This window comes from Cuculus canorus, chromosome 1, assembly GCF_017976375.1.
Source record: "Cuculus canorus isolate bCucCan1 chromosome 1, bCucCan1.pri, whole genome shotgun sequence".
Lineage (NCBI taxonomy): Eukaryota > Metazoa > Chordata > Aves > Cuculiformes > Cuculidae > Cuculus > Cuculus canorus.
The window spans coordinates 164,181,094-164,206,133 of NC_071401.1; the positions used below are offsets into that span (position 1 = coordinate 164,181,094).

Sequence of the window (25,040 nt, forward strand, 5' to 3'; positions counted from 1 at the left end):
CCTGCTCGTATACTAGCAGGCAGAAACGGGGCTTTTGAGCCTTCTCTTGTAAGGATTTACACCTGATAGGAAACCAGAGTGCATTTTGAAGGACAGAAGTACGTTGTTGTCTTTGGGATAGTTACTAAGCCTGGTAGCAGCATGACTGTTTACAGAGCATAATGCCTTCAGGCTTTAGAAAAAAATAGTGTGGAGGATGTGAGAATAACTGGCCCTGGGAGACAGCAGAAAAGCTGGAGCCTGTCAGATAGGCTTCAGCTTCCCAAGGTATCTGATCTACAGTGAAATCCAGCAGAAATAATAGTACTTTAACTCAGGTAACAGGAATTTAGGATCCAGTGTTGCTGCTTATTTCTTTCCTGAATTGGTCTGTTGACATTTATGTTGTTTTTTTTTTTTTGTGTGCAGGTGTGACTCTGTGGGGCCCGGGGAAGGCTTTCTGTACTGTTTACTGTGTCTTTGGCTCTGACATCTTGTGTTTTGGTATAACCCTTTTGAACTCTTTTAATTGGAATCTTTCATTTGAAAGATATATTTAATTTCAGAAATTCAGCTGTGATTGCGTTAGTCTTATTAATGTTTGTGCAGTTGTAATGTAACATTTTAACAGTAATGAGATTTGCAGCTCTAGGCTGCAGGTTTTAGTCCTGCAACTACATGGAAATAAAGCTACCTAAAATGATGAACAGAATTATTTACATATTCACTAAGCGTCAGGCCAGAGCCAAGGTCCTTCTCTCCTGTGTGAGCAATCTGTTTCTCAGGGTTAGAGCTCTCCCAGGCATCCCTTCCATTCTCTTCCCTCTTTTTCTTCCTTTCCTTTGACTCTGCATGTTTAGTATGTTTTGGCAATATTTTCAACAGGAAAGACTCTGTCCCCTGCTGACCCCTGGAAAGCCTATGAAGCTGGTAGTTAGAGCACTTTGCTGAAAGGTAAGAGATCATGTTTCGAATTTGGAAAAAAAGGGAGTTGGAATTAGGCTGCAGCCTGGGAAAGGAGCTCTGGCAGCTCTGCGGTGCCACGTCCTGCCTAGCATCCTCACTTGCATGTCTCAGCCTCCATGTCCTGGGCTCCCACTGGTGGTTCTCTGAAAGGATCACTTTTTGCATGAATTGAATGAGTGAGACACAGTATTTTAATTAGTCGTCAGTTTACATATATCAAAAGTGTGAAGGAGGAATCCGGTTTATGCTGACCTAGAGTAAAATTGGAGGGGGGGAAAAATAATCTGTTCTTCACTTTCAGTATGACTCTGCCATTGAACTCGAGGTATGATAGAGCTTCCATCCTGTTCTTTCAGCAAACCTGAGCTCCTCTGAAATAACAAGCTTTTCAAGTTGTTGATAGCAATGGTATAATTGTAATTCCCTGTCTTCTGATACCTTTCAGTCTTTTGCACAGAATGGAAACAAGAAACAGGTCAGGTAGATAATTTGAAATAAAATGACTAACAAAGACTTTTTACTGAGAAAGCATTCTTCACTGTTCAGGGAGGTGTGCAAGCTGATTCTATTTCCACCCTGTATTACACATAATCTTGTGTGTTTGCATGTGTTGATTTTTCTGCTGCTTTCTCTTCAACTCTGAATATTCAGAGTGACATTTTGTTAATTTATCTGCACAGGTAACACAATACTCCTGGTAGGCATGACAACTAACACTTAAAATACATTCTTTCATACAAAAATGACACTAATATGAGAGTAATATTAATAATTAAAGTCTTTCTGAAACATTGTTTTGAAATGGATTTGAACCCACACTCAATTAAGACAACTGTGCTGAGAAACTCTATGGTTTGATACACAGCTTTGAAGTAGCTGATACACAGTCTTCAAAAATAGCTGTGCTGTTATTGCCTTAAAAGTAAACCAAAAATCTCATCCTAACCTATATAGAGAGAAAGAGGCAGATGCTTCTGGAGCAATGTAAGTCAAATAAAGGAGCGTGTAAGGCTTGCTATGCTTTCAAAGTGGTATCAGTTCAGAGCTGCATAAAAAGGGAGTGTGTGGGAGCAGACAGAACTTTATATATTTCAGATAGAAAAGGCTACCTTTCTGCATTTGAGTGTGCAGGGATGCTGACTACATTTAAACATGGAGTTGCTAGTTAGCTGATGATATGAGGTCTGATTCTGGTATTGAATTCTACTGCTGTAAATTAAGTTTATTTTGAGGGTGACAGGTTTGAATTCGCACTTGTGCTAGTGAGGGGAACTTCTGGCTCAGTATTTGCTTTTTAATGCCAAAATCTAACTCACAGAGGTAAAAGCTTCTGTCATTCTCCAAGTCTCCAGATGCTGTGTTTTGGAAGAGGGTAATGTACAGATGCAAGAGGACTGTTCCTGGAGTACCAGCTGAAAAAGGTTGTATGTCAAAAAATGTTATGAATATCTAGTTTATAAAGAAAAGGGGAGGCGAGTATGCTGCTGCAAGCATGTTCTGCTAGAAAATACTAAACTAAATTGCTTTCAAACCCAAGAAGGACTATCTGAGTAAAATCAGAATAAAAATATATTTTCACATAAATTCACAGTGTAAGGCCAGAAAACAATGTTAAGACATACTATTATCCGAAGTGTGTTAGACACTATAAATTTTCACTCAATTATCCCTTTTTGTAAGACATTCAATTACTAGACAAAATTATAATGTGTTTGTACAACGCTGCTGCTTGAATGCTTAGCTGTTTTTTTCAGTTGTTATTTTTTATCAAGACTTGCAATCTCTGCATCTGTGGCTCCTAAAAAGCTGAAGACAGATATATTCACTACCTCACCTAATGCATAATTTCTGTGATTCTGATTGTGCCCACCAATCTCACTTTTCATCTTTCTTCCTGTAAAGTGTAAAAGAGATGAGTTAGTTTCTTGAATGTTTTTCTGTTAAAATCTAGTCTTGGGGATTTGGATGAGCTCTGCATCCATGCTGAGGGACATTGGTGGTTAGGGAGGTGTCTGGATGGGGCATGAAATAAGTTTAGGAGGTGGGTTGTGCTTATGAAGTCTCTCCCTGCCATTCACTCCTCCAGAGGAAGATAAGATTTTGTTCCAGATTTTGTTTCAGAGAGAAGGACCAGCTTGTGCATTGGGAATATGAGCCCAGTTTGTCTGTCTTCCACTTTTCTTGAACTGTTGTTCCTCAGTGTTCACTTCACCAGTATTTTCAGGGGGGAGGGAGCAAGGGAGTTAGATTGCCTTATAAGTACAGCAAATTTCTATTTGGCTAACGTTAGAGTTGTGGTGTCTATAGCACAAGTAATTAACAGTAATAATTGAAACAAAACAATAAATTTGGAGGGCAAGATGTCACAATCTGACTCTGTAGGGGAGAAGTAGTACATCAGGAAATAAACCAATCACACACGGCATCAGATTATAAAAAATCCTAATGATAGTTGCTGTTTATTTGTGGCAAAAAATAAATCCAACTGTAAGTCTAATTTGTGTAGAAGAGTGTGAGACTCTCAAAGCAGTTCTTGTGTAGTTTTTTGGCCTCCGCACCTGTGCAGTGTCTTGGTATCCCAGGAGTTTTTGACTTCAGACTATTTCGAGACTTCTGTGGTGATGCAAAATGCAGTAATCCTAGTGAATGCTGAGAAGGAAAAATGCAATATTTTATTTGCATTTACTTCGTGACTTTTTTCTTTTGTTACCATACAGCCATGGAGTGGGAAGCTTAGAGGCCTTTGTCAGTGCTACTCTGAAGGGTGCTTCCAGGTCAGCTATAGAGAACAGCATATGTTATCTTCTGCCTGGGTTCCTGTCAGCTTTTGCCGCTGAAGGGCGAAGCAGTGAGTGTGTGCTTGGGGGCATCCCGTGTGCCCTTGGCACTCTGGGTATGTGGGGCTCCACGTACCTGCAGGATGTGTCCTCGCTGTGTCAGGACACATGGGCAAGTGGTGGGTGAGTCTGGTCAGGAGACACTTCCTCACTAGGTTGTTTCTTGCGAATAAGGGTAAGAGGATCCTTTGAAGGACTAGGAAAGTGGATGTGGCTTGAACTACACAAATTCATGGAGGAAATCAAAGGCAGGTGTCATCAGCTGAACTGATTACTAGCTCTTTCTCTCTTTTTTTTTTAATCTGGTTTTAAGATCAGTACATCTTTTTAGAAGATGAAAGGAATCTTCGTGATGAGATTCAGCATTGCTGCATAAGCAGACACTGCAGTGGTTTTTTTTTGGCTTGTTTTTATGAATAAACTATATTTCTCTGTGGTTACTGGCCAGCCTTCAGTTTTAATCACACAGGAATAAGGGTATATCAAATACTATGCAATAGAAAAGGGAAAAGAAAATGAAAGAACTAATGCTGAAGACGCGGTATATATGAAGGAGGGAGCTTCCTATACTGTTTTACCATATAATTCTGTGTAGTGCTTTTTATTACAAAATAATTTTTTTGGTTTTGACAGTGTGTGTTGTCAAAGACACTCAGCTGATATTGCCTTTTGTCTGTCTACTCTGCAACAAGAGTCTGTTAAAATGACTTATAATTTTAGGCAAGAAATAGAGTATCTATTTTAGCAGGGCTTTCAGCCACAGGGCAGTATCAGTGCTTAATACGTCATGTTTCATTAAATAAAATTTGAGAAATATTAGAAACATAGAATGATTTGAGTTGGAAGGGGCTTTAAAGATCATCTAGTTCCAATCCCCGTGCCATAGGCAGGGAAACTTTCCATGAGGCCAGGTTACTCAAAGCCCCATCCAACCTGGCCTTGAACACCTCCAGGGGTGGAGCATCCACAACTTCTCTGGACAACCTGTTCCAGTACTTCACCACCCTCATAGTAAAGAATTTCTTCCTTATCTAAATTGTCTGTCTTTCATTTCAAAGCCATTACCGCTTGTCCTATCTCTATGTGCCCTTGTAAAAGGTCCCTCACCAGCTTTCTTGTAGGCCCTCTTTAGGAACTAAAAGGCTGCTATAAAGTCTCTTTGGAGCCTTCTCTCCTCCAGGCTGAAGAAGCCCAACTCTCACAGCCTGTCTTCACAGGAAAGGTGCTCCAGCTGTCTGATAATTTTTGTGACCCTCCTCTGGACTCACTCTAACATGTCCTTGTCCTTCTTATGTTGGAGCCTCCAGAGCTGGGCACAGTACTCTAGGTGGGGTTTCATGAGAGCCGTGTAGAGTGGCAGAATCACCTCCGTTGACCTGCTGGTCACATTTCTTTTGATGCAGACCAGGATACAGTTGACCTTCTGGGCTGCAGGCAGACGTTGCCAGGTCATGTTGAGCTTCTTGTCAACCAGTGCTCCCAAGTCCTTCTCCTCAGGGCTGTTCTCAATGCACTCTCAATTGAATGAGAGAATACAGATATTTCAGAAAGTGGAAGATAGCATTTGCAGCTGTCATGTAGTCCAGCGTCTTATCCTCCCTCCCAAGTGTCCAACATAATTTCACTCTTAACGAAAACGTTAATTTTTTTGTACAATGAGCTAAACCAAAAAGTGGAAAGAAACATTTGTTGTCAGAAAGACATGGTGAATCTTTTTTTCTATAAGTTATTGAATAAATGTTGCTGCAGCATAACAGTCAGATTTTACAACACTAAAACTTGACTGATAATGCTTAGCATCTAAGTTTTATTGTGGATCAACATGTTTGTTGTGATGCTCTGAGATTCCAGAAAATCACTGATGTGTTGCATTGTCTCTATCAAACCTCAGGTTAGTCCGCTGGTACATACTCGTGTGATTTGCAGATGAGTAAACAGACTGCCTTATTATCTTGCCAGATACACATTTTCTGTAAAACTGGCAGAAGTGTTTTCCATCACTTGTTAAAAATAATCTTTAAGGGATTTTTCCACTTGTTCTGTTCATCATCTTTTTCTCCTGGGATGGTACTCTAAATGGTCTTTACTCCTCGTTGATGGTGATAAATTCATAATATTTATAGTGAATCCCTGAGCTCAGCCATTGGCAAAACACTGCTCTACGACACCTAAATGCTATTTTAATGATCTCATGCAATGCTATCCTGCTGTATGGATCTGATTTTTTGACTAAGGAGATGGCTTAGTCTTCTCTAGGAGTCCATAATGAAATGCCTTGCCAGAAATACTTTAAGTTAAATTTGCTGTCGCTTGAGCGTTTGTATATTCAGTATATTCAGCTTTTTGTGATGTTTGTCAGGAAGGCTTCATTACTGATCGTCTGATTCAGAGACCATACTTCTGTTGCTGGATGCCTCTCAGAGCAAAGCTGGTTTGGCCGATGGGATGCTGGTTCCATGGGTCCTGTTGCTAAGGCTTGCCAGGCAGTCTCTTCGAAAGATTAATCCTCTCTTTTGAGGATATGGATATATCTAGTGTAGCTAGGATGAAGTGAAGAAAAATAGCACAAAAAGACAACCTGTGTTAGCAATATATGTATTTTTTTTCACACAATGGGTTAATCTTAATAAAATGATTCCAAGATTGCCCAAATCACTGCTTAAAAAAATCATGAAATATTAACTGTAAAGAACGATTCATTCTTTTTGACCTATAACTATTGTGATATATTGGATAGTGACTAAATATGTAAGAATTTAGCATTTTATTAAGTATGATGGTAATTCTTCCAGTGTTTACTCATTTACAGTCTTAATTTTAATTTTTCCTTTGTAACAAAACAGTGAATAAACTTGTAAGTTCAATTTATTTCCTCAATTTTCTTTCAGCTTGCCTTTTATCAGGCTGCTTTTGGTTAAATATTGTTGTGTTTCAATATCTTGGATATTACTGTATTCTTGAGGCTATGAAGGCCAACTGTGTTCTGTTCTGTATTAGCAAAAGTGCAGCCCGAAGGTCAAAGGGAGCGATGTTTTCCTTCTGCTCAACACCTGGGATCCTGCATCTGGGGAACTGTGTGCAGTATGGGGTTTCCCAGTGCAAGAGAAGGATTTAGGAAGAGGAATAAATACAGCAGAGGAACATCGAGATGGTTTGGGGGCAAGGGCGTAAGTACAGGGGGAGGCTGAGGAAGCTGGGTTTGTTCAGTCGGAAGATGAGAAGACTAAGGGAGATCCGATTGCTGACCAACTGTCTAAAGGAGGGCATTTAGAGGAGATGGATTTTCTGGGAGGTGTATAGTGTAAACAGAAGACAACAGTCACATTTTCTAGCGGGGAAGTTCTGATTAGGTAAAAGGTTAAAATGTGTCTGCAGTGCGAGTGGTTAAACACTGGAAGATGTTTCTCAGGTTTCCCTGTTTTTGGAACCTTTAATAACTAGATTGATCAAGGTAAAGAGCAAACTGATCTTTCTTTGAAATTTTCTCTGTCCCGTGCAAGGACTTGGACAAGAAGACCTCCAAAGGTCTTTTCCAGCCAGGAGAACTTGGTGATTTGTTGAATACATATAGGAATGATGGATTTTTATTTTTTTTTTCTTTTTGAGATCTAGTTGCCTTGCATATGTTAAATAGCTAAGAAGAATTACATCTGTAAGAACTTTGTCCCTGAAGTCTGTTTAGCAAAGGAGGTATTTGTAGTGAAGGGACTAGATCTAATTGATTTTGCTTACCCATGTCCCTCCAGATTTGTATGTGGAACTAGAAGAGATCACACTTTCATTTTACTGATGGGCTGGAAAATAAGCTCTCCTGTTTTTGCAGCTCCCTGTGGGTTCATCAGTTTTGAATAAATTAGTATCAGAATGAAGCTATTTGCATGAGCTAAGATGAAAAACAACAAAAAAAAATATATGTAGTCTTGCTGTGTTCACAAAACATGCTATAGCTGTCAAAGCTAGTTTATCTTGTTAATGAAACACACGTGCTTAGACAAACAGTATGTGGGTTTTTTTAAGAGCTCACTATAAAATTTACACTCTTGCATCATCGATAATCTTGTTATTGAGAGACTTAGAACATTTTTCCATGCCTAAAAATTTATCTGTCTTTGTCTTTTCTCTTTGCCAGGCAGACCAGGTGCTTTATGTACATAGAGTTGAAGTGTAAAGAATGTGTATAAATAATAAAAAGGATGAAAAGGACTCTTTAGAAGAAAATGAGATTAAAAGACAGGACTTTTTTTTTTTTTTTTCTGAAAATTTCTGACTACACTAGCAGCTAGGCCTTTAAACTATTCAGTGTGGATTGCTGGATTTTGTTATATTTTTCCCTCTGTGTAGCTTTTTGCTTTTGGACTGTTTCCTGGATGTTTTAAACTAAGTGCCATGAGTGAAGTTGCCTGAGCAAAGTTGTGCCTGAGCAATACAGCTGTTTTGTTTTTCAGTTGATTGTGAGCTAAATGTAGGAGAACAAAGCTGGGAAATGTCCTTGGACAGCATTTGTACATCACTCTGGAAAACAGACAGGGCTGATCATCAGCTCAAATTTACTGTTTGTAATTGGTATTGTATTGTTTTCATCTGCTCCAAATCTTGCCTTGTCACAATGACTGGCAGGACTACAGAGTAGTAAGGAGAGAAACACTACTTTTTTCTGTGTGGAGGAGAGTGAGGGCTAGGATTGGAGGAAAAAAATGCTCATGAATAGTATTGTCTCATCCATTCCCCAATTCTTTTCTCTTTTGTCTCTTATCTGGTAACTCTTTTGGTCTCTGACTGACCCAGAGAAAGGGCTTAGATCCTTTGATTGCCATCTTTCACCTTCTTCCTATTTCCTCTGGGTCTGAGTCACTCTCTACAAAGTACGAATCAGAGGCTATATATTTAGCTCAAACTATATACTGTGGCTTAAACATCTTTTCCTCATTACAGGCAGTTTCTATGGGTAGTGGAAATATAAAGCCATGTATCATGAGTAACAATTTCTTAGAAACGAGGGACCAAATATGGGGAGAGCTGGTGAAACAGCACTCTTTACTGTGCTAGCTTCTTACATGTACTGTGACGTGGGTCTTTAAAAGCATTGGTGTGTACCTAGCAATGTAATAATGATGGAATCACTCCTTTCTGTGGATGATGGATAGAAAACACTAGACAGTATCGTAAAGCCCCATCACATTTCTTTCTAGTTAAGTTAATCTCATATATACTCTTCAGCTACTGCACTTTATTGAGGAAGAAAACTCAAACCAACCCCCGAAACAAAACCGTAAACAAACAAATCCTACCAGATCCTCTAGATACCCCAAACATAAAGCCCAGCACCAAACCTCCGAGTAGACATATTGTGAGTCCTGAGGGTTCACAGTCTATGGAGAAGAGTTTATAGGAAGGAGGGTTTGCCTATATATCGGCGTGTGTGGTCACGCTCCTCCCAGCTATGCATGTATATTGTGGACTGTTTCAGCAGCACGTTTTGCCCTCTGGTCCTGCTCAATGATGCATTCGGTGGTGTTGGTCAGAAATGCTCTTTACTGTTAAAAAGTAAAGCTTAACTGTGGATGAAGCATCTTAAGGAGAGAACAGACCAGCCTTTTCACTCAGCACTGCTTTAGCAAAACCTTGTATAGCTTTTTTTTCTCCCCTCCTCAGACAATCTGTCCTGTTTCCTCTTGATATAATTAGGAATGGAGTTCTGTTTTGTTTTATATGCTTTCGAAATATATCCATGGTACTGTTTTTTCTAACTTGTAGAGAAAAATAAACTGCATTTCCAGGAACAGATCAGACCGCAAGCTTAAAAGCAATGCAGTTTAGATTATAAAGTATATAACCAATTTAATGCATTAACAGTAGGTGTATTTTTCCAGTATATAGCTTCACAACAAAATGGGAATAATCATAACTACAATTACGTATTTCAGATGTTTCAATGTATGTCTTCTACAAGTGAAATCAAGCAGATCCTGTTCTGTGGCAAGAATTAGGTTAGACGGAAACAAGATACCTACTATTAGTCTTTGCAGGTGTCTGTGGGATGTACGGTTAAACTCAATGGCCTGGATTCTGGCTTTCAGGGGTCAGCAGTGGTGGCAGGCATGGCAGCGGTGCTGTGAGATTTGCCTCTAGCTCCACTGTTAGTCTTTCTGTAGCTCTGGTGATGGGGGTGGGAGGATAACGTTGTAGCTGAAGGTCAGCTGAAAAAGATGCAATCTGCTGGAAATGTTAGCTTATTCAAAAAGCATTTTTATCCCATAATGGGTAAAGTGATGGTACCAGATGCAGAGTAGTGGTTTTGAGATGATTTGTATTGATCATCTTTGCTGGTCTCCTATTTTACTGCCAAATAAGTACTGCTGAGCTTTTTATCCTAAGCTGATGATAATATGTAAGAGTCTCAGTAGCTTTCATTATCATTATTTTGAATTTGCATATTAACGCACACACATATCGTGATTATCCTGATCTTTATGGCTGTTTGCTGAAAGCAGAAGGAGAGAGGAAATAATAAAAATCTGTACTTTTCGTTTTGGTCTGTAAATGTGGACAGTAGTCTTGATGCAGTAGCATATAGTCATTAGGAAGGGCTATAGAAAGCAGTTTTAGAAACTTTTTTGTTTTGTTTTGTTGTAACATGTGACGTCTTCATTGCTTTGATCCCTTAAGCTATGGACTGCATAACCTTGGATTTGTAGAAACAAGAAATGCTGTGCGTGATCTAATGACATATTTCTTCTGGCTACATCAGAGAAGGTTAGATAAGATCTGTTGTAGGAAATCTTCTGCGTAGTCTACAGGAGCAAAGGTTGTAGCCAAGGATACTGTGACTTCTTTTTGTAAAGAAGGATAAAACTGAAATGGACTGCCGTGCTGATTTATCTTAAAATGCGTAGGGAAACTGTAAACGTAGTAGAAATAATGTTGACAGTGCAAGAGCAGATCTTCTACCTTTCCTACATGCTGACCTAGGGAATAGTAGTAAGAAGGTACTGAGTATCCATATGACTTCTAGCTAATTATAGGTTATTGAGAAATTGTTGTTTAGCGCACTTGATTTTGATAGGATGGTGTTCAAAATTCTCCTCAAGCAAAGGTGGTGAATGATATTTCTGTCTTTTCTCTGAAACTGAAATAGTAATAATGTTACTTTTCAATACCTGCTGCTGCTGTTTAGCCCTGAGTTTAAATAGGTTTCATTATATCCTGTAATATCAATGGATGGCAAATTTGGCTCCATTCTACCCTCATCTGTAAAATGGGAGTAATGTTTTTATGGTTTGAAGATGGTGAAAAACTGGCAAAGTAAGTTCAAAGATGCAGTCATTTTCTTCAACCATACATGGTGGTCTTCGTCTTTAAATAAACATTACTTCTTCTTTTGAAAGCTTAAAAACGGTAACCTTGCAGAAGAGGAACGTGTAGGCATTGTGCAGAAACGTTTTGGGAAGGGGAAAGGCCAATCACTTTTTATGTAGAATTTCCAAAGTGCTTGTGGTTGATTGGAATTACTGTGTGTAGATACAGTGGAGGCAACAGCTGGCTTTGATGTCAGGCTGTGTCTTCTGTCCTCTCTTCGCAGCTCTTCTCTCTTATCCCTGGCAAAGGGAAAAACAACAGTTGTGTTCTGCAGCCATCCCAAGGCTTCATTTCATGCAGTGTGACAAACAGCCCTCCAGTGAAATGATTCTCCTGTGGCATTTTGTATCGGTTATATGTTGGTCAGTATTATTGAATGCAACAAATTTATGGTGATGTTCACATTTAATTAATGGCTATTAAGAAACCTGTGCAAAAGTTTATTTTTCAGCTATACCATGGTGTGAATGGTGTTCATGGACATGTTCAATTGTCTCATTTAAAATATAGGCTTAATGAAATACAGAGGAGGTACCGAGCTAATAAAGTATTTAATATTGGCCAATCAAGTGGATGATTATTGACTATTTTCCATGATAGTGGCTGGAAATAAGAGGTGTCTTCTTTCTCTTATAAGAGGATGTGTAGTGATTGTCATGAGTAATAATGAGATGGTGTTATGAATGTTGAATATCTTGTGCATAAAGTGTTTGACAGCTGTCCTGGCCTGAATCAGCATTTTCCTTTAATGTCTTAAAGTGTACTAAAGGGATTCTGCTTCCCTCCACCCCCTCCCATTCCCACAGACTAAATGTCTTATCAGAGATCAGTCTTTCCATCTATTAGGAAGAAAAATAACCAGTGTGGGAAGGAAGTGATTTTCCTAGAACTGTGTTAACTCGGGCCCTTAGGATAGGAAGAGACCAGAATAGCGTTTAGATGAGAGAGGTGTATCCTTCAGGATGTAGAGGAGAAAGAAAAATTGACCTGGGAAAATTAAATCATACAGACTAGAATTTTTTGCAATCATTATTTCCAGAGGTAAATGAGATAGGATAGCAGTTAAAGAATTCAGTTTGAACGTTTTTTTTGCAAAGCTCCTCGTGGGAGAAGTGAGGATGATATGCTGTTTTTGCTCTGGCGTTTTAGGACAGCAAGTACAAATCTTTAGCTTTGGCATTTCTCATCTTGAAAATCTATTCTTAGCTTAAACCTAAATAACAAAACTCAGCTGATGTATTGGTTGTATTTGACAGCTGGAGTATAAAAATGCCTACAATAGCAAAGGATTTAAAATAAATAAAATATTTCAGATTTTTTTTCTTGGCATCAGAACTTCTGTTATCTCACAGCAATGCCTTTTCATCTCTTTTTGTGGTAGATGAAACTACTTCTGATTCTTTGCAGTTCATTCCTGCAGTGGAAGTTCTCAGTAGTCAAGCTACAACTCAGATATCCGCCGTGTGAGACTAGAATTTTTAACAAAGATTTTGATGGACCTCAAGAGACTTTAAATTGTAAAGATGATGTGGTAGTCCTTTAATGTTTGGTCTTTCACACAATTCCACGTCAAACTGTATCCTGAAGGCCTTTTAGAGTGCAGAGTACACTATTTAGTAAGTTTATGTGGAAGCTAATCACACTATGAAGTACTTCTAATCACGTAAGATATTTGGTTTCTTGGTTGTAAACATGAATAGTATGCTTAATCTCCAAGCTAGATCACTGTGAAGAACATTAAAATTAAACGAAGACTGTCTGTATTTAATGCGTTTTCCACTGATTGTGGTTGTAATAGTGCAAATAGTTGCGATTGTTGTGTGCCCATGATAATGCTTTAGAGCAAGTTCTTCATCTGTTTTGCCTGGTCACGAAACGTAGAGCTGCTCAATGAATCTGACTTCAGTATTATGATTTAGTACAGAGTGGAATGAAAAATATTTCATTACAGTACATATACCAAGAAAGGAATTTAATACAGCTAGCAGCAACCAATCTCTGGAAAGGTTTCTGTAAAAAGAAAAGAAAAAACAAAGACTTAAGAATGGGTTTCCTGGATACTTGTGAGGTCATTTAGACAAGCTTTGTCTAACGCCCTGAAAAATATTTTTGGCACTTCCTAGTTCACGAAGTTTGTACCTGTGCAACACTTCATGATATGAACAAAACAAAACTTCTGGTATAAAATACTTTTTTTATCAAAAAAATTCTTTTACAGTGCATAAACTTTTTGTTCTTCTATTCCCTTTTTTTCCGCCTAAGTTCTCTCTGCAGCACTGTGAAAGCCTTTCCTCCTTCAAATTAGCATGGAATCGCAATATGATCATTTCCTTTCTAAGCTTCTACTGTTTGTTTAAACAGATGAAAAAAAACTAAAAGCAAGTACAGCTCCTTGCAGCAGATGACTCCAGTTGGTATATTTAGAGGGGCTTTAGCTACTGGAGAGCTTTTTGGTTAATTTTTGATTTGTTGTAGAACTCTGCCTGGCGCACCCACAGTACTTGCAGTATTTTGTGTGTGGCACTGGTTTCAAGCTTCTTTGTCCTATACTCTTGTAATCCCAACATGAGTTCTGTGACAAGAACTGCAAAAAATGAATGTTGTGCTGCTAATCAGGAGGGTGTAGAGACACTTTGGATGATACTGAATCAATCAAGCAATCTTAGGGAGTGGTCACGGTCTTTGGGTTTGTGAATGCTGACTCATAAAACTGAAGGAGTAGGACATAGGCTATGAATATTTGCAGTATTCTGTGGGTATGTTCATGTATGTAGTCAACGCAAGACTAGACAAAAATTCCTGATTGCCTTCTTGAATGATTATTTGTTGGTGTACTTAGATCTGCCTCTTCACTGATCTTCAGCTGGTGTGGCTGATGTTTCTCACTGTGGAGGATGCCTACTCAGAGCTAGTTTAGGAATTTCGCTTGAAACTGTGGTGTAGAAGTATTTATCTTGGAAGCTGTGGCCCTCTGAAGGCCAACACTTAGAGGATGATAAGATAAAGCTGGGCGATCATGCTATATTGCTTTTAAACTTGATACTGTAATCTGGGTATGAAAATGTTCTTCAAGGACTGAGCTGAATAGGAGACATTTCATCATTCTATAAAATAAATTATAGCGAAACTTCCAGAGTCTTCTGTAATTTTCTTAATTGCAGAGATTTGCAGAATGGTAACAAACACTGTAGAGGACTGTTATAGGTCATAGTGATGGAATAGGTTGTTACCACTTACTGTGTGGTTTGCTGACAGGGCTGGGTAAGATGCCATTCAAGTATGAAGCATAATTTTCAAAATCGGCAGTGTTACTGAAAGCATTTTAACTATTTTGCTGTCCTAAACAGTCTATCACATAATTTATATGTCTGTCTTTGGACACCACGAACATCGGAAAAATACAATAAAAATAGTGTAAGATTTCTAAGTAGCACTCTGAAAAATGAAGTTCTAAAATGAGTTTCTATTTTTAATTCCTAATTAAGAAAATGTGCTTAAATCATCCTGCGCTTTAATGTTCTTTTTGTTTCTTTCCCACATGGCAGTGAGTAAGTAGCTGTTGTCAGGTTTCCTCCTCACTTTGTGACTTGGTTGGATGGATCAATGTATGGTTACTGGCTACAGGAACTCAGAGAGTACATTCAGTATGCTTTAGTTATGTTTAATTTTTTAGTTGACTACTAGTACTAATTATGTTTAGTCCACAGCCAGTTTATGCCATGAGGTTCTAATGTGGCATGGATATGCTCTGATTCAGTATGTACTGGACAACAAATTCTCCAGAAGAGTAGGAAACAGAGCTGAGTAAAGCCTGCAGAGTCCAGAGCTGCTGAGTCTTAGATGCTGAGTTATTCAGTTTGCAGTGGCAGTGAAATGACCTCCACCACTCGTGGCTCCTTTCTCTTGCTGGAAATGTTTGGCTACAACAGTGTGTGGTATGTGGCTAGTCTGTTGGGATTCATCTGCTTCGCATACCAGTATGCAACCACAAACTCTTAGCTGTTCAGTAGATCTGTTAGGGGTTTGGAAAGGATTCTTAGCCTTAAAAAATGAGATGGAGGGGGGAAATATCTCTGTAATGGTCTGTTTCATTGTGAGGTTTTGCTTAGTAAGCATACATACCATGTTAAATAAGGATATGAAAAATATGTACCTATAAATCTCAGTGGCTCTCTGCCAGTCTGACTTGGAGAAGAGTTTTATCGTGACTCAGCTCTGGTGATTTCATCAGATATGAAGTGTTTGAGTAGGGCACGTCAACCTGGAAATTTAATGTGAGTAGAAACATTAAGGCATCCTGTTTATAGTTGTGATAGATTGCTGATGCTTTGGAGGAAGGTGAAATCTTCCTCTTTCCTGTTATTCTAAATGAATAATCTTTCTGGCCTGCTTTTTGCCATGTCTCTAATTCTCCCCTCTCTTGTATGCCATCTGCTTGAGGCTCATAATGCTGTGTATACCTGAATATCCTCCACCATTACCATTATTAAACCTGTAAATCAGTCTGGGACAGATAATTTGCACTTTTCTTTCAGGTACAGCTTAGGAAAAGCAAAAAAGGCTCCATATAGCAAGAGAACTTTCAGAGGGAGTGCTCTGAACTTCTCTTAATAAGCTCCTAGTCTTCCTGGTGATCAGCATAGCAGCTTGGTCTGTGTGGAAGAAGTGAAAATAGATGGAACTTCATGCATTTAAATGTTTTTGGATGTAATTAGTAGTTCACGGGTGCAGTAAGGCTTAGACAGAAGATTGTATTCTTTAATTGCACCATTTTTTTTACTGTGTAGTTTCAGTCAGTACATGGTATGTGCTCCAGTGTGCACATGAATCTGGAATAAAAGGTACTCAGAAAAGCATCAGAGTATCTCTGTATTTGAGGGCTTTTTAAAAATATAATTTACAGGCAGAATTGTATCTCAAGGTCAGCTGTCAGACGAAGCAAATGATAAATATGAAGCTTTGACTGGTGGCAGAGAAGGGAAAAGTTTGTCTTCATTGCACCAGGTTGTTGTCTGCCTTGTGGCGAATGAAGCTGCTGTCACTGAATTGTATGTGTTGTACCTACTGTTCCTGCCTAAGCTCTTCCTGCCATATTAATTTTGCAGATTTGCTTTTAGCATGGACAGAAGGAAGAGTGATTAGAGGCCATTTTTTTTTTCTCTTTAACAGAATGTGAAGGGCTAGTAGCATACATAATTTGATAACATGAAATATAGATGGAACAAAACCAGCGCTTGTACTCCACCAGCCTTTTCCTGTTACTGTACAAAACCAGAATGTTTAACTCCTCCTTTTGTACCTTTCTCAAATGCTTACAGTATGCTCTACTGGTTACCCAGGGCCAGGACTGAATAATCTTTGTACTTTTTTGGGAACACCTATTCTTGTATTTTGACTTCCAACTCCAGCTTCTATATAGAATGTAATGCCACTGTGATTTTCATGCTGTGTCAATACGGTCACTGATACATGTCAAGATTGGTAAATGACTCTGTCAGATAAATCCAAGAAAAAACTTTGCCTGGGTGGCAAAACTGCAAAACAAATATTAGAGGTATTTAATATTGCCATCTGATATCCAAAGAGGCTATTAGTTCTTGGTATTCTGTAGATGAGCAGTAAAACAAGCATTTGAACAAAAAGCTGACAATGGAAAATAGTAGCCTGCGTGAATGCCGGTCAGTAATACTCCTTGAGCTAGAAGTTTCACAAGCCACCTTGTGAAAATAGTTCTTAAAATGGAGAGAATTCTCCTTGTAAGGAGAATAAAAGGTTGGATAGATGAGGTGAAAGTTCATTGAAACAATAAAATACTTGGCCTCCTCAAATTACATTTAATGGATGCTTCAATCACAGCTAACTGTTAAAATTCCAAAGAACTGAAAGCACACGGAAGGGCATCATACCTATATGTAACCAGGTGCCAATAGCTGTTGTCTCTCAAGTAATAATTTGTAACTGTTTTGGAATTGGTCTCTTCTTTTTAATGTGATTTCTAGAAGCTGGGAAGGAATGCGTTTCTGCATCATCTCAGCTGAAAGTGACCATGAAAGCTGGGGGATTGCTGGGATTGGGTAGGTGCTGAAGAGCTGTGCAGGCTTTGGTTGAATGCGGGGTTCTATGAGATAATAGCACAACAGACCATAAAAATGACAATTTCCAGCTGTGCATTTTATAGATTAATCTTTTATACTACCAGATATTAAGCCAGAATAAGTGAGATAGGAAGAAACTCTTTTTTTATGAAGGTGCTTGAAGATGAAAACATTTCAGAATAGAAGCATTGAGCTTTAGTGTATCGAAGCTTGGCAAATCTTAGGCAATTTTGATAATCTGCCTTACTAAAAGGCTACTGTTTTGAATGCAGATCTTACTAAAGAGCTGCATTTTGTTGTAGAATATAATTTATTATTTAATTAGGTAAGAAATACATTGTATTAGATACTTTTCAGTTAAAACCCCTTGTAGTTTATCAGAGGATAAGTACACAAAGCAAGTCTGGCATTGCTACACCGACAATCAATTCCTGTCTTCCAGACGCTTCCATTTTCTCCCTTACTTTGCTTGTCATCTTAGTTTAGGACCTTTAATTACAGACACAAACATAGAATTTGTCTAGTACATACTTTGCCTTCTGATATTTGGGAATATACATTTTTATTTACTTTAGAATATTAAAAGATATTTTTATGCCGGAGGTGACAGGCACTATTTAAAAGAATTGCCTTACCTATAGAATGTGATTTTTTTTTTAAGAAATTAAGATGATTTAATCATTAAGATGATGGTAATTTGATTACACATTGATGTAATTTTCTTCCCAAGTAACTGACTTATTTAGTAGAAATTGTTTAAGAGTTGCTGGCTTCCTAATTCAGTAACTTCTCATTTTTCATATGCTCAAGTAAGCAGACTAACAGCTGATGTCAGTGCTTGAGAAAAAAAAAAAATCAAATGCCCTATCTCCGATTTCTGGAGGTCACAGAATCTGTTTAATAATCTCCTAGAAAGCAAGTAACCATGATATGCCTCCTGATGCATCAAAGGCTGCTCTTCCTCCAGATCAAGTGGATAGACTTTACTGTGACTTCTTACAGCAAATTTCTGTAGTGACATACCGGTAGTATTTTGGGGTTTTAATACCAAAAATGGAAGCAAATCATTGAGTCTTATACTTCTTAACTGCTTAGAAGTTTCTATTTTATTATCATGTAATATACTGAAATAATGTTCTGAACTAAGCAGAGGTCTGAGCTTTCTGCAGAGTTCCTCCTGGTTTTGCATGATTTGTGCAAACATCATTGCTAAGTAATTACTTGAGAAATTTGTGTATACTAATTATTCCTGAAAATATTGATTGAAATATTAATTGGATCGTTTCACTTTGACATGACTTGAATCACATGCATTGAGCTTTTGTGAATATAAGCAGGTTTCCTTTGTCTGCAACAGCTTGCTCACAGTTTGCATGAATTCATGTAGGTTTTGGAGACTGCAGGAATATTTGCCTATAGGGTTTCAAATGAAATTAGTTTTCTACAGATGTTGGCCTGCTGATGCCAAGAGTCCACAGATTAAACTCTTCCTCTCTGTTTTAAAGAAAGATCTGCAAGCATGCTTGTAATTCCCTTCCCCCATGCTCCCTCCTCCCCTCACACCCTTGATAATGGCTATATACGAGAATGATAGAAAAATCTCTTAAATTAATTATATCTAATAATCATATGTATCTAATAAACATATGTTCTTAATATGTTAAGTTAATATAGTTAAATATTTCTGTTGGATTTGTAGGTCTTGTTCCTCGTCTATATTAACTCATGTAGCAGTTCTAGCTTTGTATTTAGGATGGGAAAAAAATAGTTCTGTCATAATAACAGCAGGATTTATTATGCAAATATCCAATACGCAGACACTGAGCTTTTGAGTCTTAAAATTAGTTTGATCAGTTTCTGGTGTGCATTGTGTACACAGACTCTCAACAGGATTTTAGGATCCTACAGTAAGAGGCTGGGAAAAAATTAATCCTTCCTACAGGCAGTGCTGAAACATATATGTGCGGGTGTTTTAAGTGTGTAGCATATGCATAACCTTTACAAACCTTAGAAACCTTTATGCTCCTTTCTTTCAAACTATGTGTGTGCAAATTAGGGCAGAATAATTAAAATGCATATACACATGTATGAGGGCTCACATGTTCACTGGTTTCTCAGTGTACATTTACAAAGATTTTTTGGCAACTAAAACCTATGTAGTGTTTGGTGCAATTTTAATTTTATTGCTGTGTCAGGTATACAAGCCTGCCTTATTAGCAGCTAGAGAGCTAAGAAAGGTCATGCTAAATTAGTGTATTGCAAAAGGAGACTCAAGTTGTCTAGTTTCTAATTCCTACTCCTTTCTCTCTTTCTATGGATTATTTTAATACTCTTCATTTAGCAAGTGGGCAAAGCAGAAATACTTAATACAGCTCACCCGCACTAATGAAGTTGGCAGCCAAAGAATTTGCATGCTATAATGAGGTGTTTGTGTACAGTAGGTTTTAAAAGAAGAATATATAATAAATTGTAATGGAAAAAAGGTATGGTGGGAACAGATAATGTAGTAAGGGCACAGTCTGTAAAGACTGCATAATGTTTTCCCCCTGAGGACAGTACAGTTTCTTCAAAATTTTTAAACTTGCTTTTTTGTAAGCTTATTCAGATACAGAAGAGTTCTCACTTCTTTGCTGCTTGCTATGTGGTTAAATACTAATTTGAGTTGTATTATACTTTATTACAACATACTAAACTCCCATCTAAGTCTAAGAAACAGGTTAAATGCCTATTGACTTAATGAATTGCATCAAATGCCAGAAAAAGTAGGTTAAACTTGGAATTTGCTCAGGTAGAAAAATTTTGCAGGGTTCAGAGGAAGCAAACAAGTTCAAGAGGAATATTACGCCAGCAGAGGTAACTCGTTCCAGGTTCAAGCCGATTGCAGTAATGATCTGGAGTGCCTCCCAACCCCTATTCATTGTAAATATAAACAATTAATTTATGCTAGGATAAAACGAAGAACGATATCATATTGTCTGGGAGCTTGAGTGCCAGCCCAAAGGATTGAAGTCTTCATTATATGCACTTTGCAGAGAGTGTTGAGTGGTGAATGGGCTTTCTGAGGGACGGATATTCTCCAGGCCAGGTTGAACCAGGCTGCCCGAAAGACTTTTGTATACTTATGTTGTCACTGCTTTGTGGCTTGAGTTGGAGTAAAGCAGGAGTTTCAGTGTCTTGTCAATATTTCTAGACTGAGTGGTAACAAACAAAAGTGTCCTTGGGCATTGTGACCTCCCTGTATTTATTCATTGAGTCACTTTCTTTTTTTTTTCCGTTCTTCAATGGTCCATAAATTCCTCAGATCAACCTTGTTAAAGCTTACAAGGTTACTAGAAAACCTTGAAGAAGAGATAAGGGCTAGAAACACTGGTAACGTCTGGAATATGAGAAGTTTATGACAATGATTTTGATGGTAGAGGTAGTAACAATTTTGAAGCCTCATGTTGCTGATACAGAATTCCCTATAAGTTGGCACAGTCTTTCTTGTTTTGTTGAAATAAATATAGTTTATACTGATATTTAAATTTCAAAGCATATCGCATGTTACAGAGAATGCAAATGTTACACTTCTTGCTCTTACTAAATTAATAAGAAGGAACGGACATAGAAGCAATTAGCATCCTCGTGTCCCCAGTCTATATTCAGCTTTCCAGAAGAACTGCTTTGCATAAAAAGTACAAATTGAAACTTCTTCCTGTGTGCAGAAGAGAAACTGTCACTTAAACCAAAACACGTAACGCTGAATATACTAGTTCAGAGTTTTTTTCCTCTCTTTGAGGATAATGTAATACAATATGAGCAACTGCAAATACATTTAGGACTTGAGTGAAAGAAAACAAAATTCCTACTTGCCTACTTGTAAAAAAAAAAAGGGGGGGGGCAAAAAAACCCTACTCCCTCCCCCCCCCCCAAAAAAAAAGAAAGAAAACTCCTTCTGCCTTACCTTGATAAAATCTGTTTTTTCAAAATATCTTGGGAATTCTGGATAACCTCTGCAATCTGGTAATACGAAAGTTTCTTGTCTTATAGCTTTATTTATGGACCTGATGTACCTGGATGCGTAAGGAACTTGCCAATTAATTTTCCTTCTCAGGGTTGCAGTCAGTCTTTCAGAACTCCTTGTGGTCACACTCAGCTAATCTGAATTGAATTTACAAGGACAAAGAATTGAAACTATTTACTCCCTCCCTAGAGACCTCCCATACAGTAAAGTTGATTTTGCTTAATCAAAATCAGACCTCATGAATTTAAGCAAATACTGTGATTTCAGTAGTGGATGCTGTATTGTACAGAAGAAAAACATGAGTGAAACGCTAGCCTGCATTCAGTCTCTTTGGGCCATAAGATGCAAAATATGAGTTCGGGAAAGGTGGGTAGGGTGTAAGAAGTCACAAGGTCAAGTTTGTTAAATAAGTTAATTAAAATCCATTTATGGATGTTCTTTTGTAAGCCAGTTTTCTTAAGGAAGGAATGTGTTGAGGAAGCTGTGCCATCTGCAAGCAAAATCACTTGTCCTCTAAAGAAATAGAGAAAAGCATTACCTTGCAGGTAAGGTGAAGGTAGAGCAGAGTTATGTTGCATCTCCAAGGAAAATCACTCACCACTCAACAAATTATCCATCACAAAGTCTTAGAACTCTGGAAAAAATGAACTGTATATTGTCTCCCATTAAGTGGCTGAGTTGGACTGACAGAATTTGTACTGTGGGAAGGAAAGGCTTTAATGAACCTCTGGAAATAACTTCTTCAGTATGATATTCTGTGTTCCCAAGCAATAATCTTGTTATGTTGGAGAGGATAGAGAGGATGTATAATCATACATAATAAAGCAAGGCAACTTAAGGCTGAGGTAAAGACACAGAGCTATCTAACAATTGCTTTCTGTGTACAGCTACCAGTGTATAAATTGTTTCATTAGTATATGTAAAATACTTCAAAATTAGAAAGGGATTTTACAATAGCGTGTTAATTGACCAGTTAATAGAGTTTCCTACTTAAAGTCCAGCTGTAGCTTAACTTGAGTTCTTCAAGGAAGCAGTAAAATGTTTCAGCCTCTCAAGCCATGTAAATATGTATTTCCAACAATATATACAATATTGTTGGGGTTTTTTTTTTCATTTAAAAGTGGTTTTGGTGGGTATTTTTTTCCCACTTGTGATAGATTTGATGTGTATATTTGTTGCATGAATAGCTATAGGAACACATAGCAAACTCAGACATACCTTGTTCTTGGTAGCTATTGGAGTGAAATGGGCAGAGCTGCATAATATTTAACAAGCTGTTGGAGAGGCTTCAGTATGTTGTGAGGCATGCTTGCAGCTTCATGTGCTTTGAACTTGTGTGGGGGGATTGTGTGTGATAGCAGTGGAACTTATTTACTAGGGGTACTTGGAAGAGTAAGGGTAATTCATAATGTAAAGCAATAAACTGTTCAAGGTAATGTTACACATCATGATCATCAGTATCCCTCATCTCTTGCCTTATTTATATGCTTTTACTGCACCTTCCCCTCCAAAATAATGGATAACCTTGGTGTCCAATGGAGTGCCAGTGGCTTAACATTTGTCATCCATGTGATTCATACTGGTGGGTCTCACATATTGCTGGCTTTTGCAGAAGTGTTTGGTGGTTTTGTGGTGTGGAACATGTTGTTTTATAGTTCCTGAACAGTGGCCAACAGATTTGTTTTAACTTCAACCAGAGCCTGATTCAAACCAATTACCCCAGAGAACGAATCCTGGCACCTTGCGTCAGTGCTGTTTCTGTGATAGACATCAAGAACAGACCCGAGCAGCTCTGCACCTTCAGATTTAATACTGTGGCTTTCTTGTGCAGTGCAGCTATTGCTGTAGACAGTGTCTTGTTCCTTGTGCCTGCTGAATGGAAGAAGGGCGAGGACTAACTGCTTATCTGTGATTAGAGGAAACATTTTCAAGAGAAGCACTCAAAATGTGATTCACCTCCAGCTTGTTTGCCTCTCATAATTTTGAGTGCTCTTCATTAACTGAATGTTGTGTGCTGTTTTTCCTGTGTACACCTCTAGGGAAAATTTAACTTAACTAAGAGAAAGACATTAATACAAATTAATTACTTTTTTTTTCTTGCCTAAATGACATGCTGTCTGCCAATTGCACAGGTCTAGTAAGTGTTTCCAAATTCTAATTGTTGATTTTTATATTTTTTCTTAGTGGCTTTTCAAACTCTTTTCAAAAACTGAGCCCCTGCGTTCTCTCCAGAGTGGTGGCTTTAAATTTTGATCAACTGATATGTTGTCCTTGTTATTCACTCCACCTCTAGCACTTCAGCACTTGCAAGTTTTACAGTGTTTTGGCTGGATTTTACATGCATATTAGTTCTGTGCGGTCAGTAGTCTCATAGCTGTGTTAAGTAACTTACAGTATTGCCAACTTTCACAGTATCACTGGGCATGCTCCTTGTTCTCTTCTGCTTGCCTGCTCTCCCTAGCTCAGGTGATGTGCAATGTAAGAATTTGATTGGAAAATATTGACCAAACTCCAAATTTTATCAAGAAATCCATATTCCAAAAATAAAACACCTGTAGTCTTATTATGTCACTGTCTCATGATGTACAACTGAATGCATTTATTGTTTTGTTTTGATAGTTACGTCTTAGTTCCTCAGTGGTGTCACAAGAAACTGATGTCCTATTTTTTTTTTTTTTTTCTGGAATTCTAGGGAATATGGTCTGAGGAAATTGGTTCTAATTTACTGCAGGGACTTTTAAAATAAAAAAAAGTTCTGCAGGGACTTTTAAAATGTCTGAATGCTTACTGATTTTTCTACTTCATTGGACTGATTCGTAGAAATTACGATTCTAAGTATAAAAAGCAACATATAAGTGAAGCTATATGTGGCACTGTTGTTGGTAATGTGTGCCACTTGATTATGAGAGCAAGGTGAGAGTAACGTTTGCCCAAGTTAACTGAACCTATGCTTTCACTTAGAGAAAAGAAATTTTAAAATGATTAGTTCTTTCACTGCACGAAGGTGACGGAGTGCGATAAATGGGAGAGAGTTCTTCGTGGAAGTACCTGTGTATGTTATCTCCAGATGCTGGTGATGCACGTAAGGCTCCTAAGAGAGGCTGGAAAGAGCTTGTCAGATGTAGAAGAGTCTTCCAGAATGGCCCTATAGGTCTTCAGTACTTTAGCTCTGGATTCCTATTTCCAATTTTGAGCCGTCAGTCTCCCAGAAAGCTAAAAAACCTTCTGCTCTAATACACACATTAAAACGTACACTGATAGTGTCAGCATTTCCTGCTGATCTGCCATTGCAGTAGCTCTGTTCTGCCAGTTTGAGGAAAGCATGGAGTTTGAGCAATGATGTGTGTAGTTTCCAAAGTCTCTTGCTTTTGGAAGCTATTCTCAACCAAACCAGAGCATACAACATTACGATAACTACATTGAGGATTCGTGGTGCTGAAGAAGGACCTCGTTTCTGTTATTTATTTTGTTAAACTAAAGGGTCAAAGTGAGGTAGCTGGGAGAAAACCAAGAAGTTTCTCTACGAAAGATAGAAAGTGAAATATTTTATTTGGTCATGAAGAAGTTGAGCAGTGGTCTTCCTGGTGTATCTTGGCATCTGAGACTCAAAGTAAATTATTTTTATGTACTTTATGTACTTTGATTCCTCCTCAAAGTGAAACAAATTTATTTTTCTCAAGAGCCTCAACAAGAGTTTTGACTCATGTATTTATTTTCTCTTTAAACCCAACTGAAGTTGTTGAGCACTTAAGACAGTACTTATGTTGGAACTGCTCAGTAGCTTGAATTAGAAGGTCTTGTGGG

General features: G+C 38.1%; 1 protein-coding gene across 2 annotated transcripts in view; it reads left to right on the top strand.

The window, feature by feature from the left end:
- TMTC2 (transmembrane O-mannosyltransferase targeting cadherins 2) overlaps positions 1-25,040 on the top strand; it is a 251,537-nt gene that overhangs the window by 35,774 nt on the left and 190,723 nt on the right. The window contains exon 1 of one of the 2 annotated variants that reach the window (XM_054079756.1): positions 882-933. The exons of the other annotated variant lie outside the window; for it this stretch is intronic. The gene's annotated coding sequence lies outside the window, so the exon portion shown is untranslated. Of the gene's footprint in view, positions 1-881; positions 934-25,040 lie in introns of those variants that run through there. 2 annotated transcript variants of the gene reach the window in all.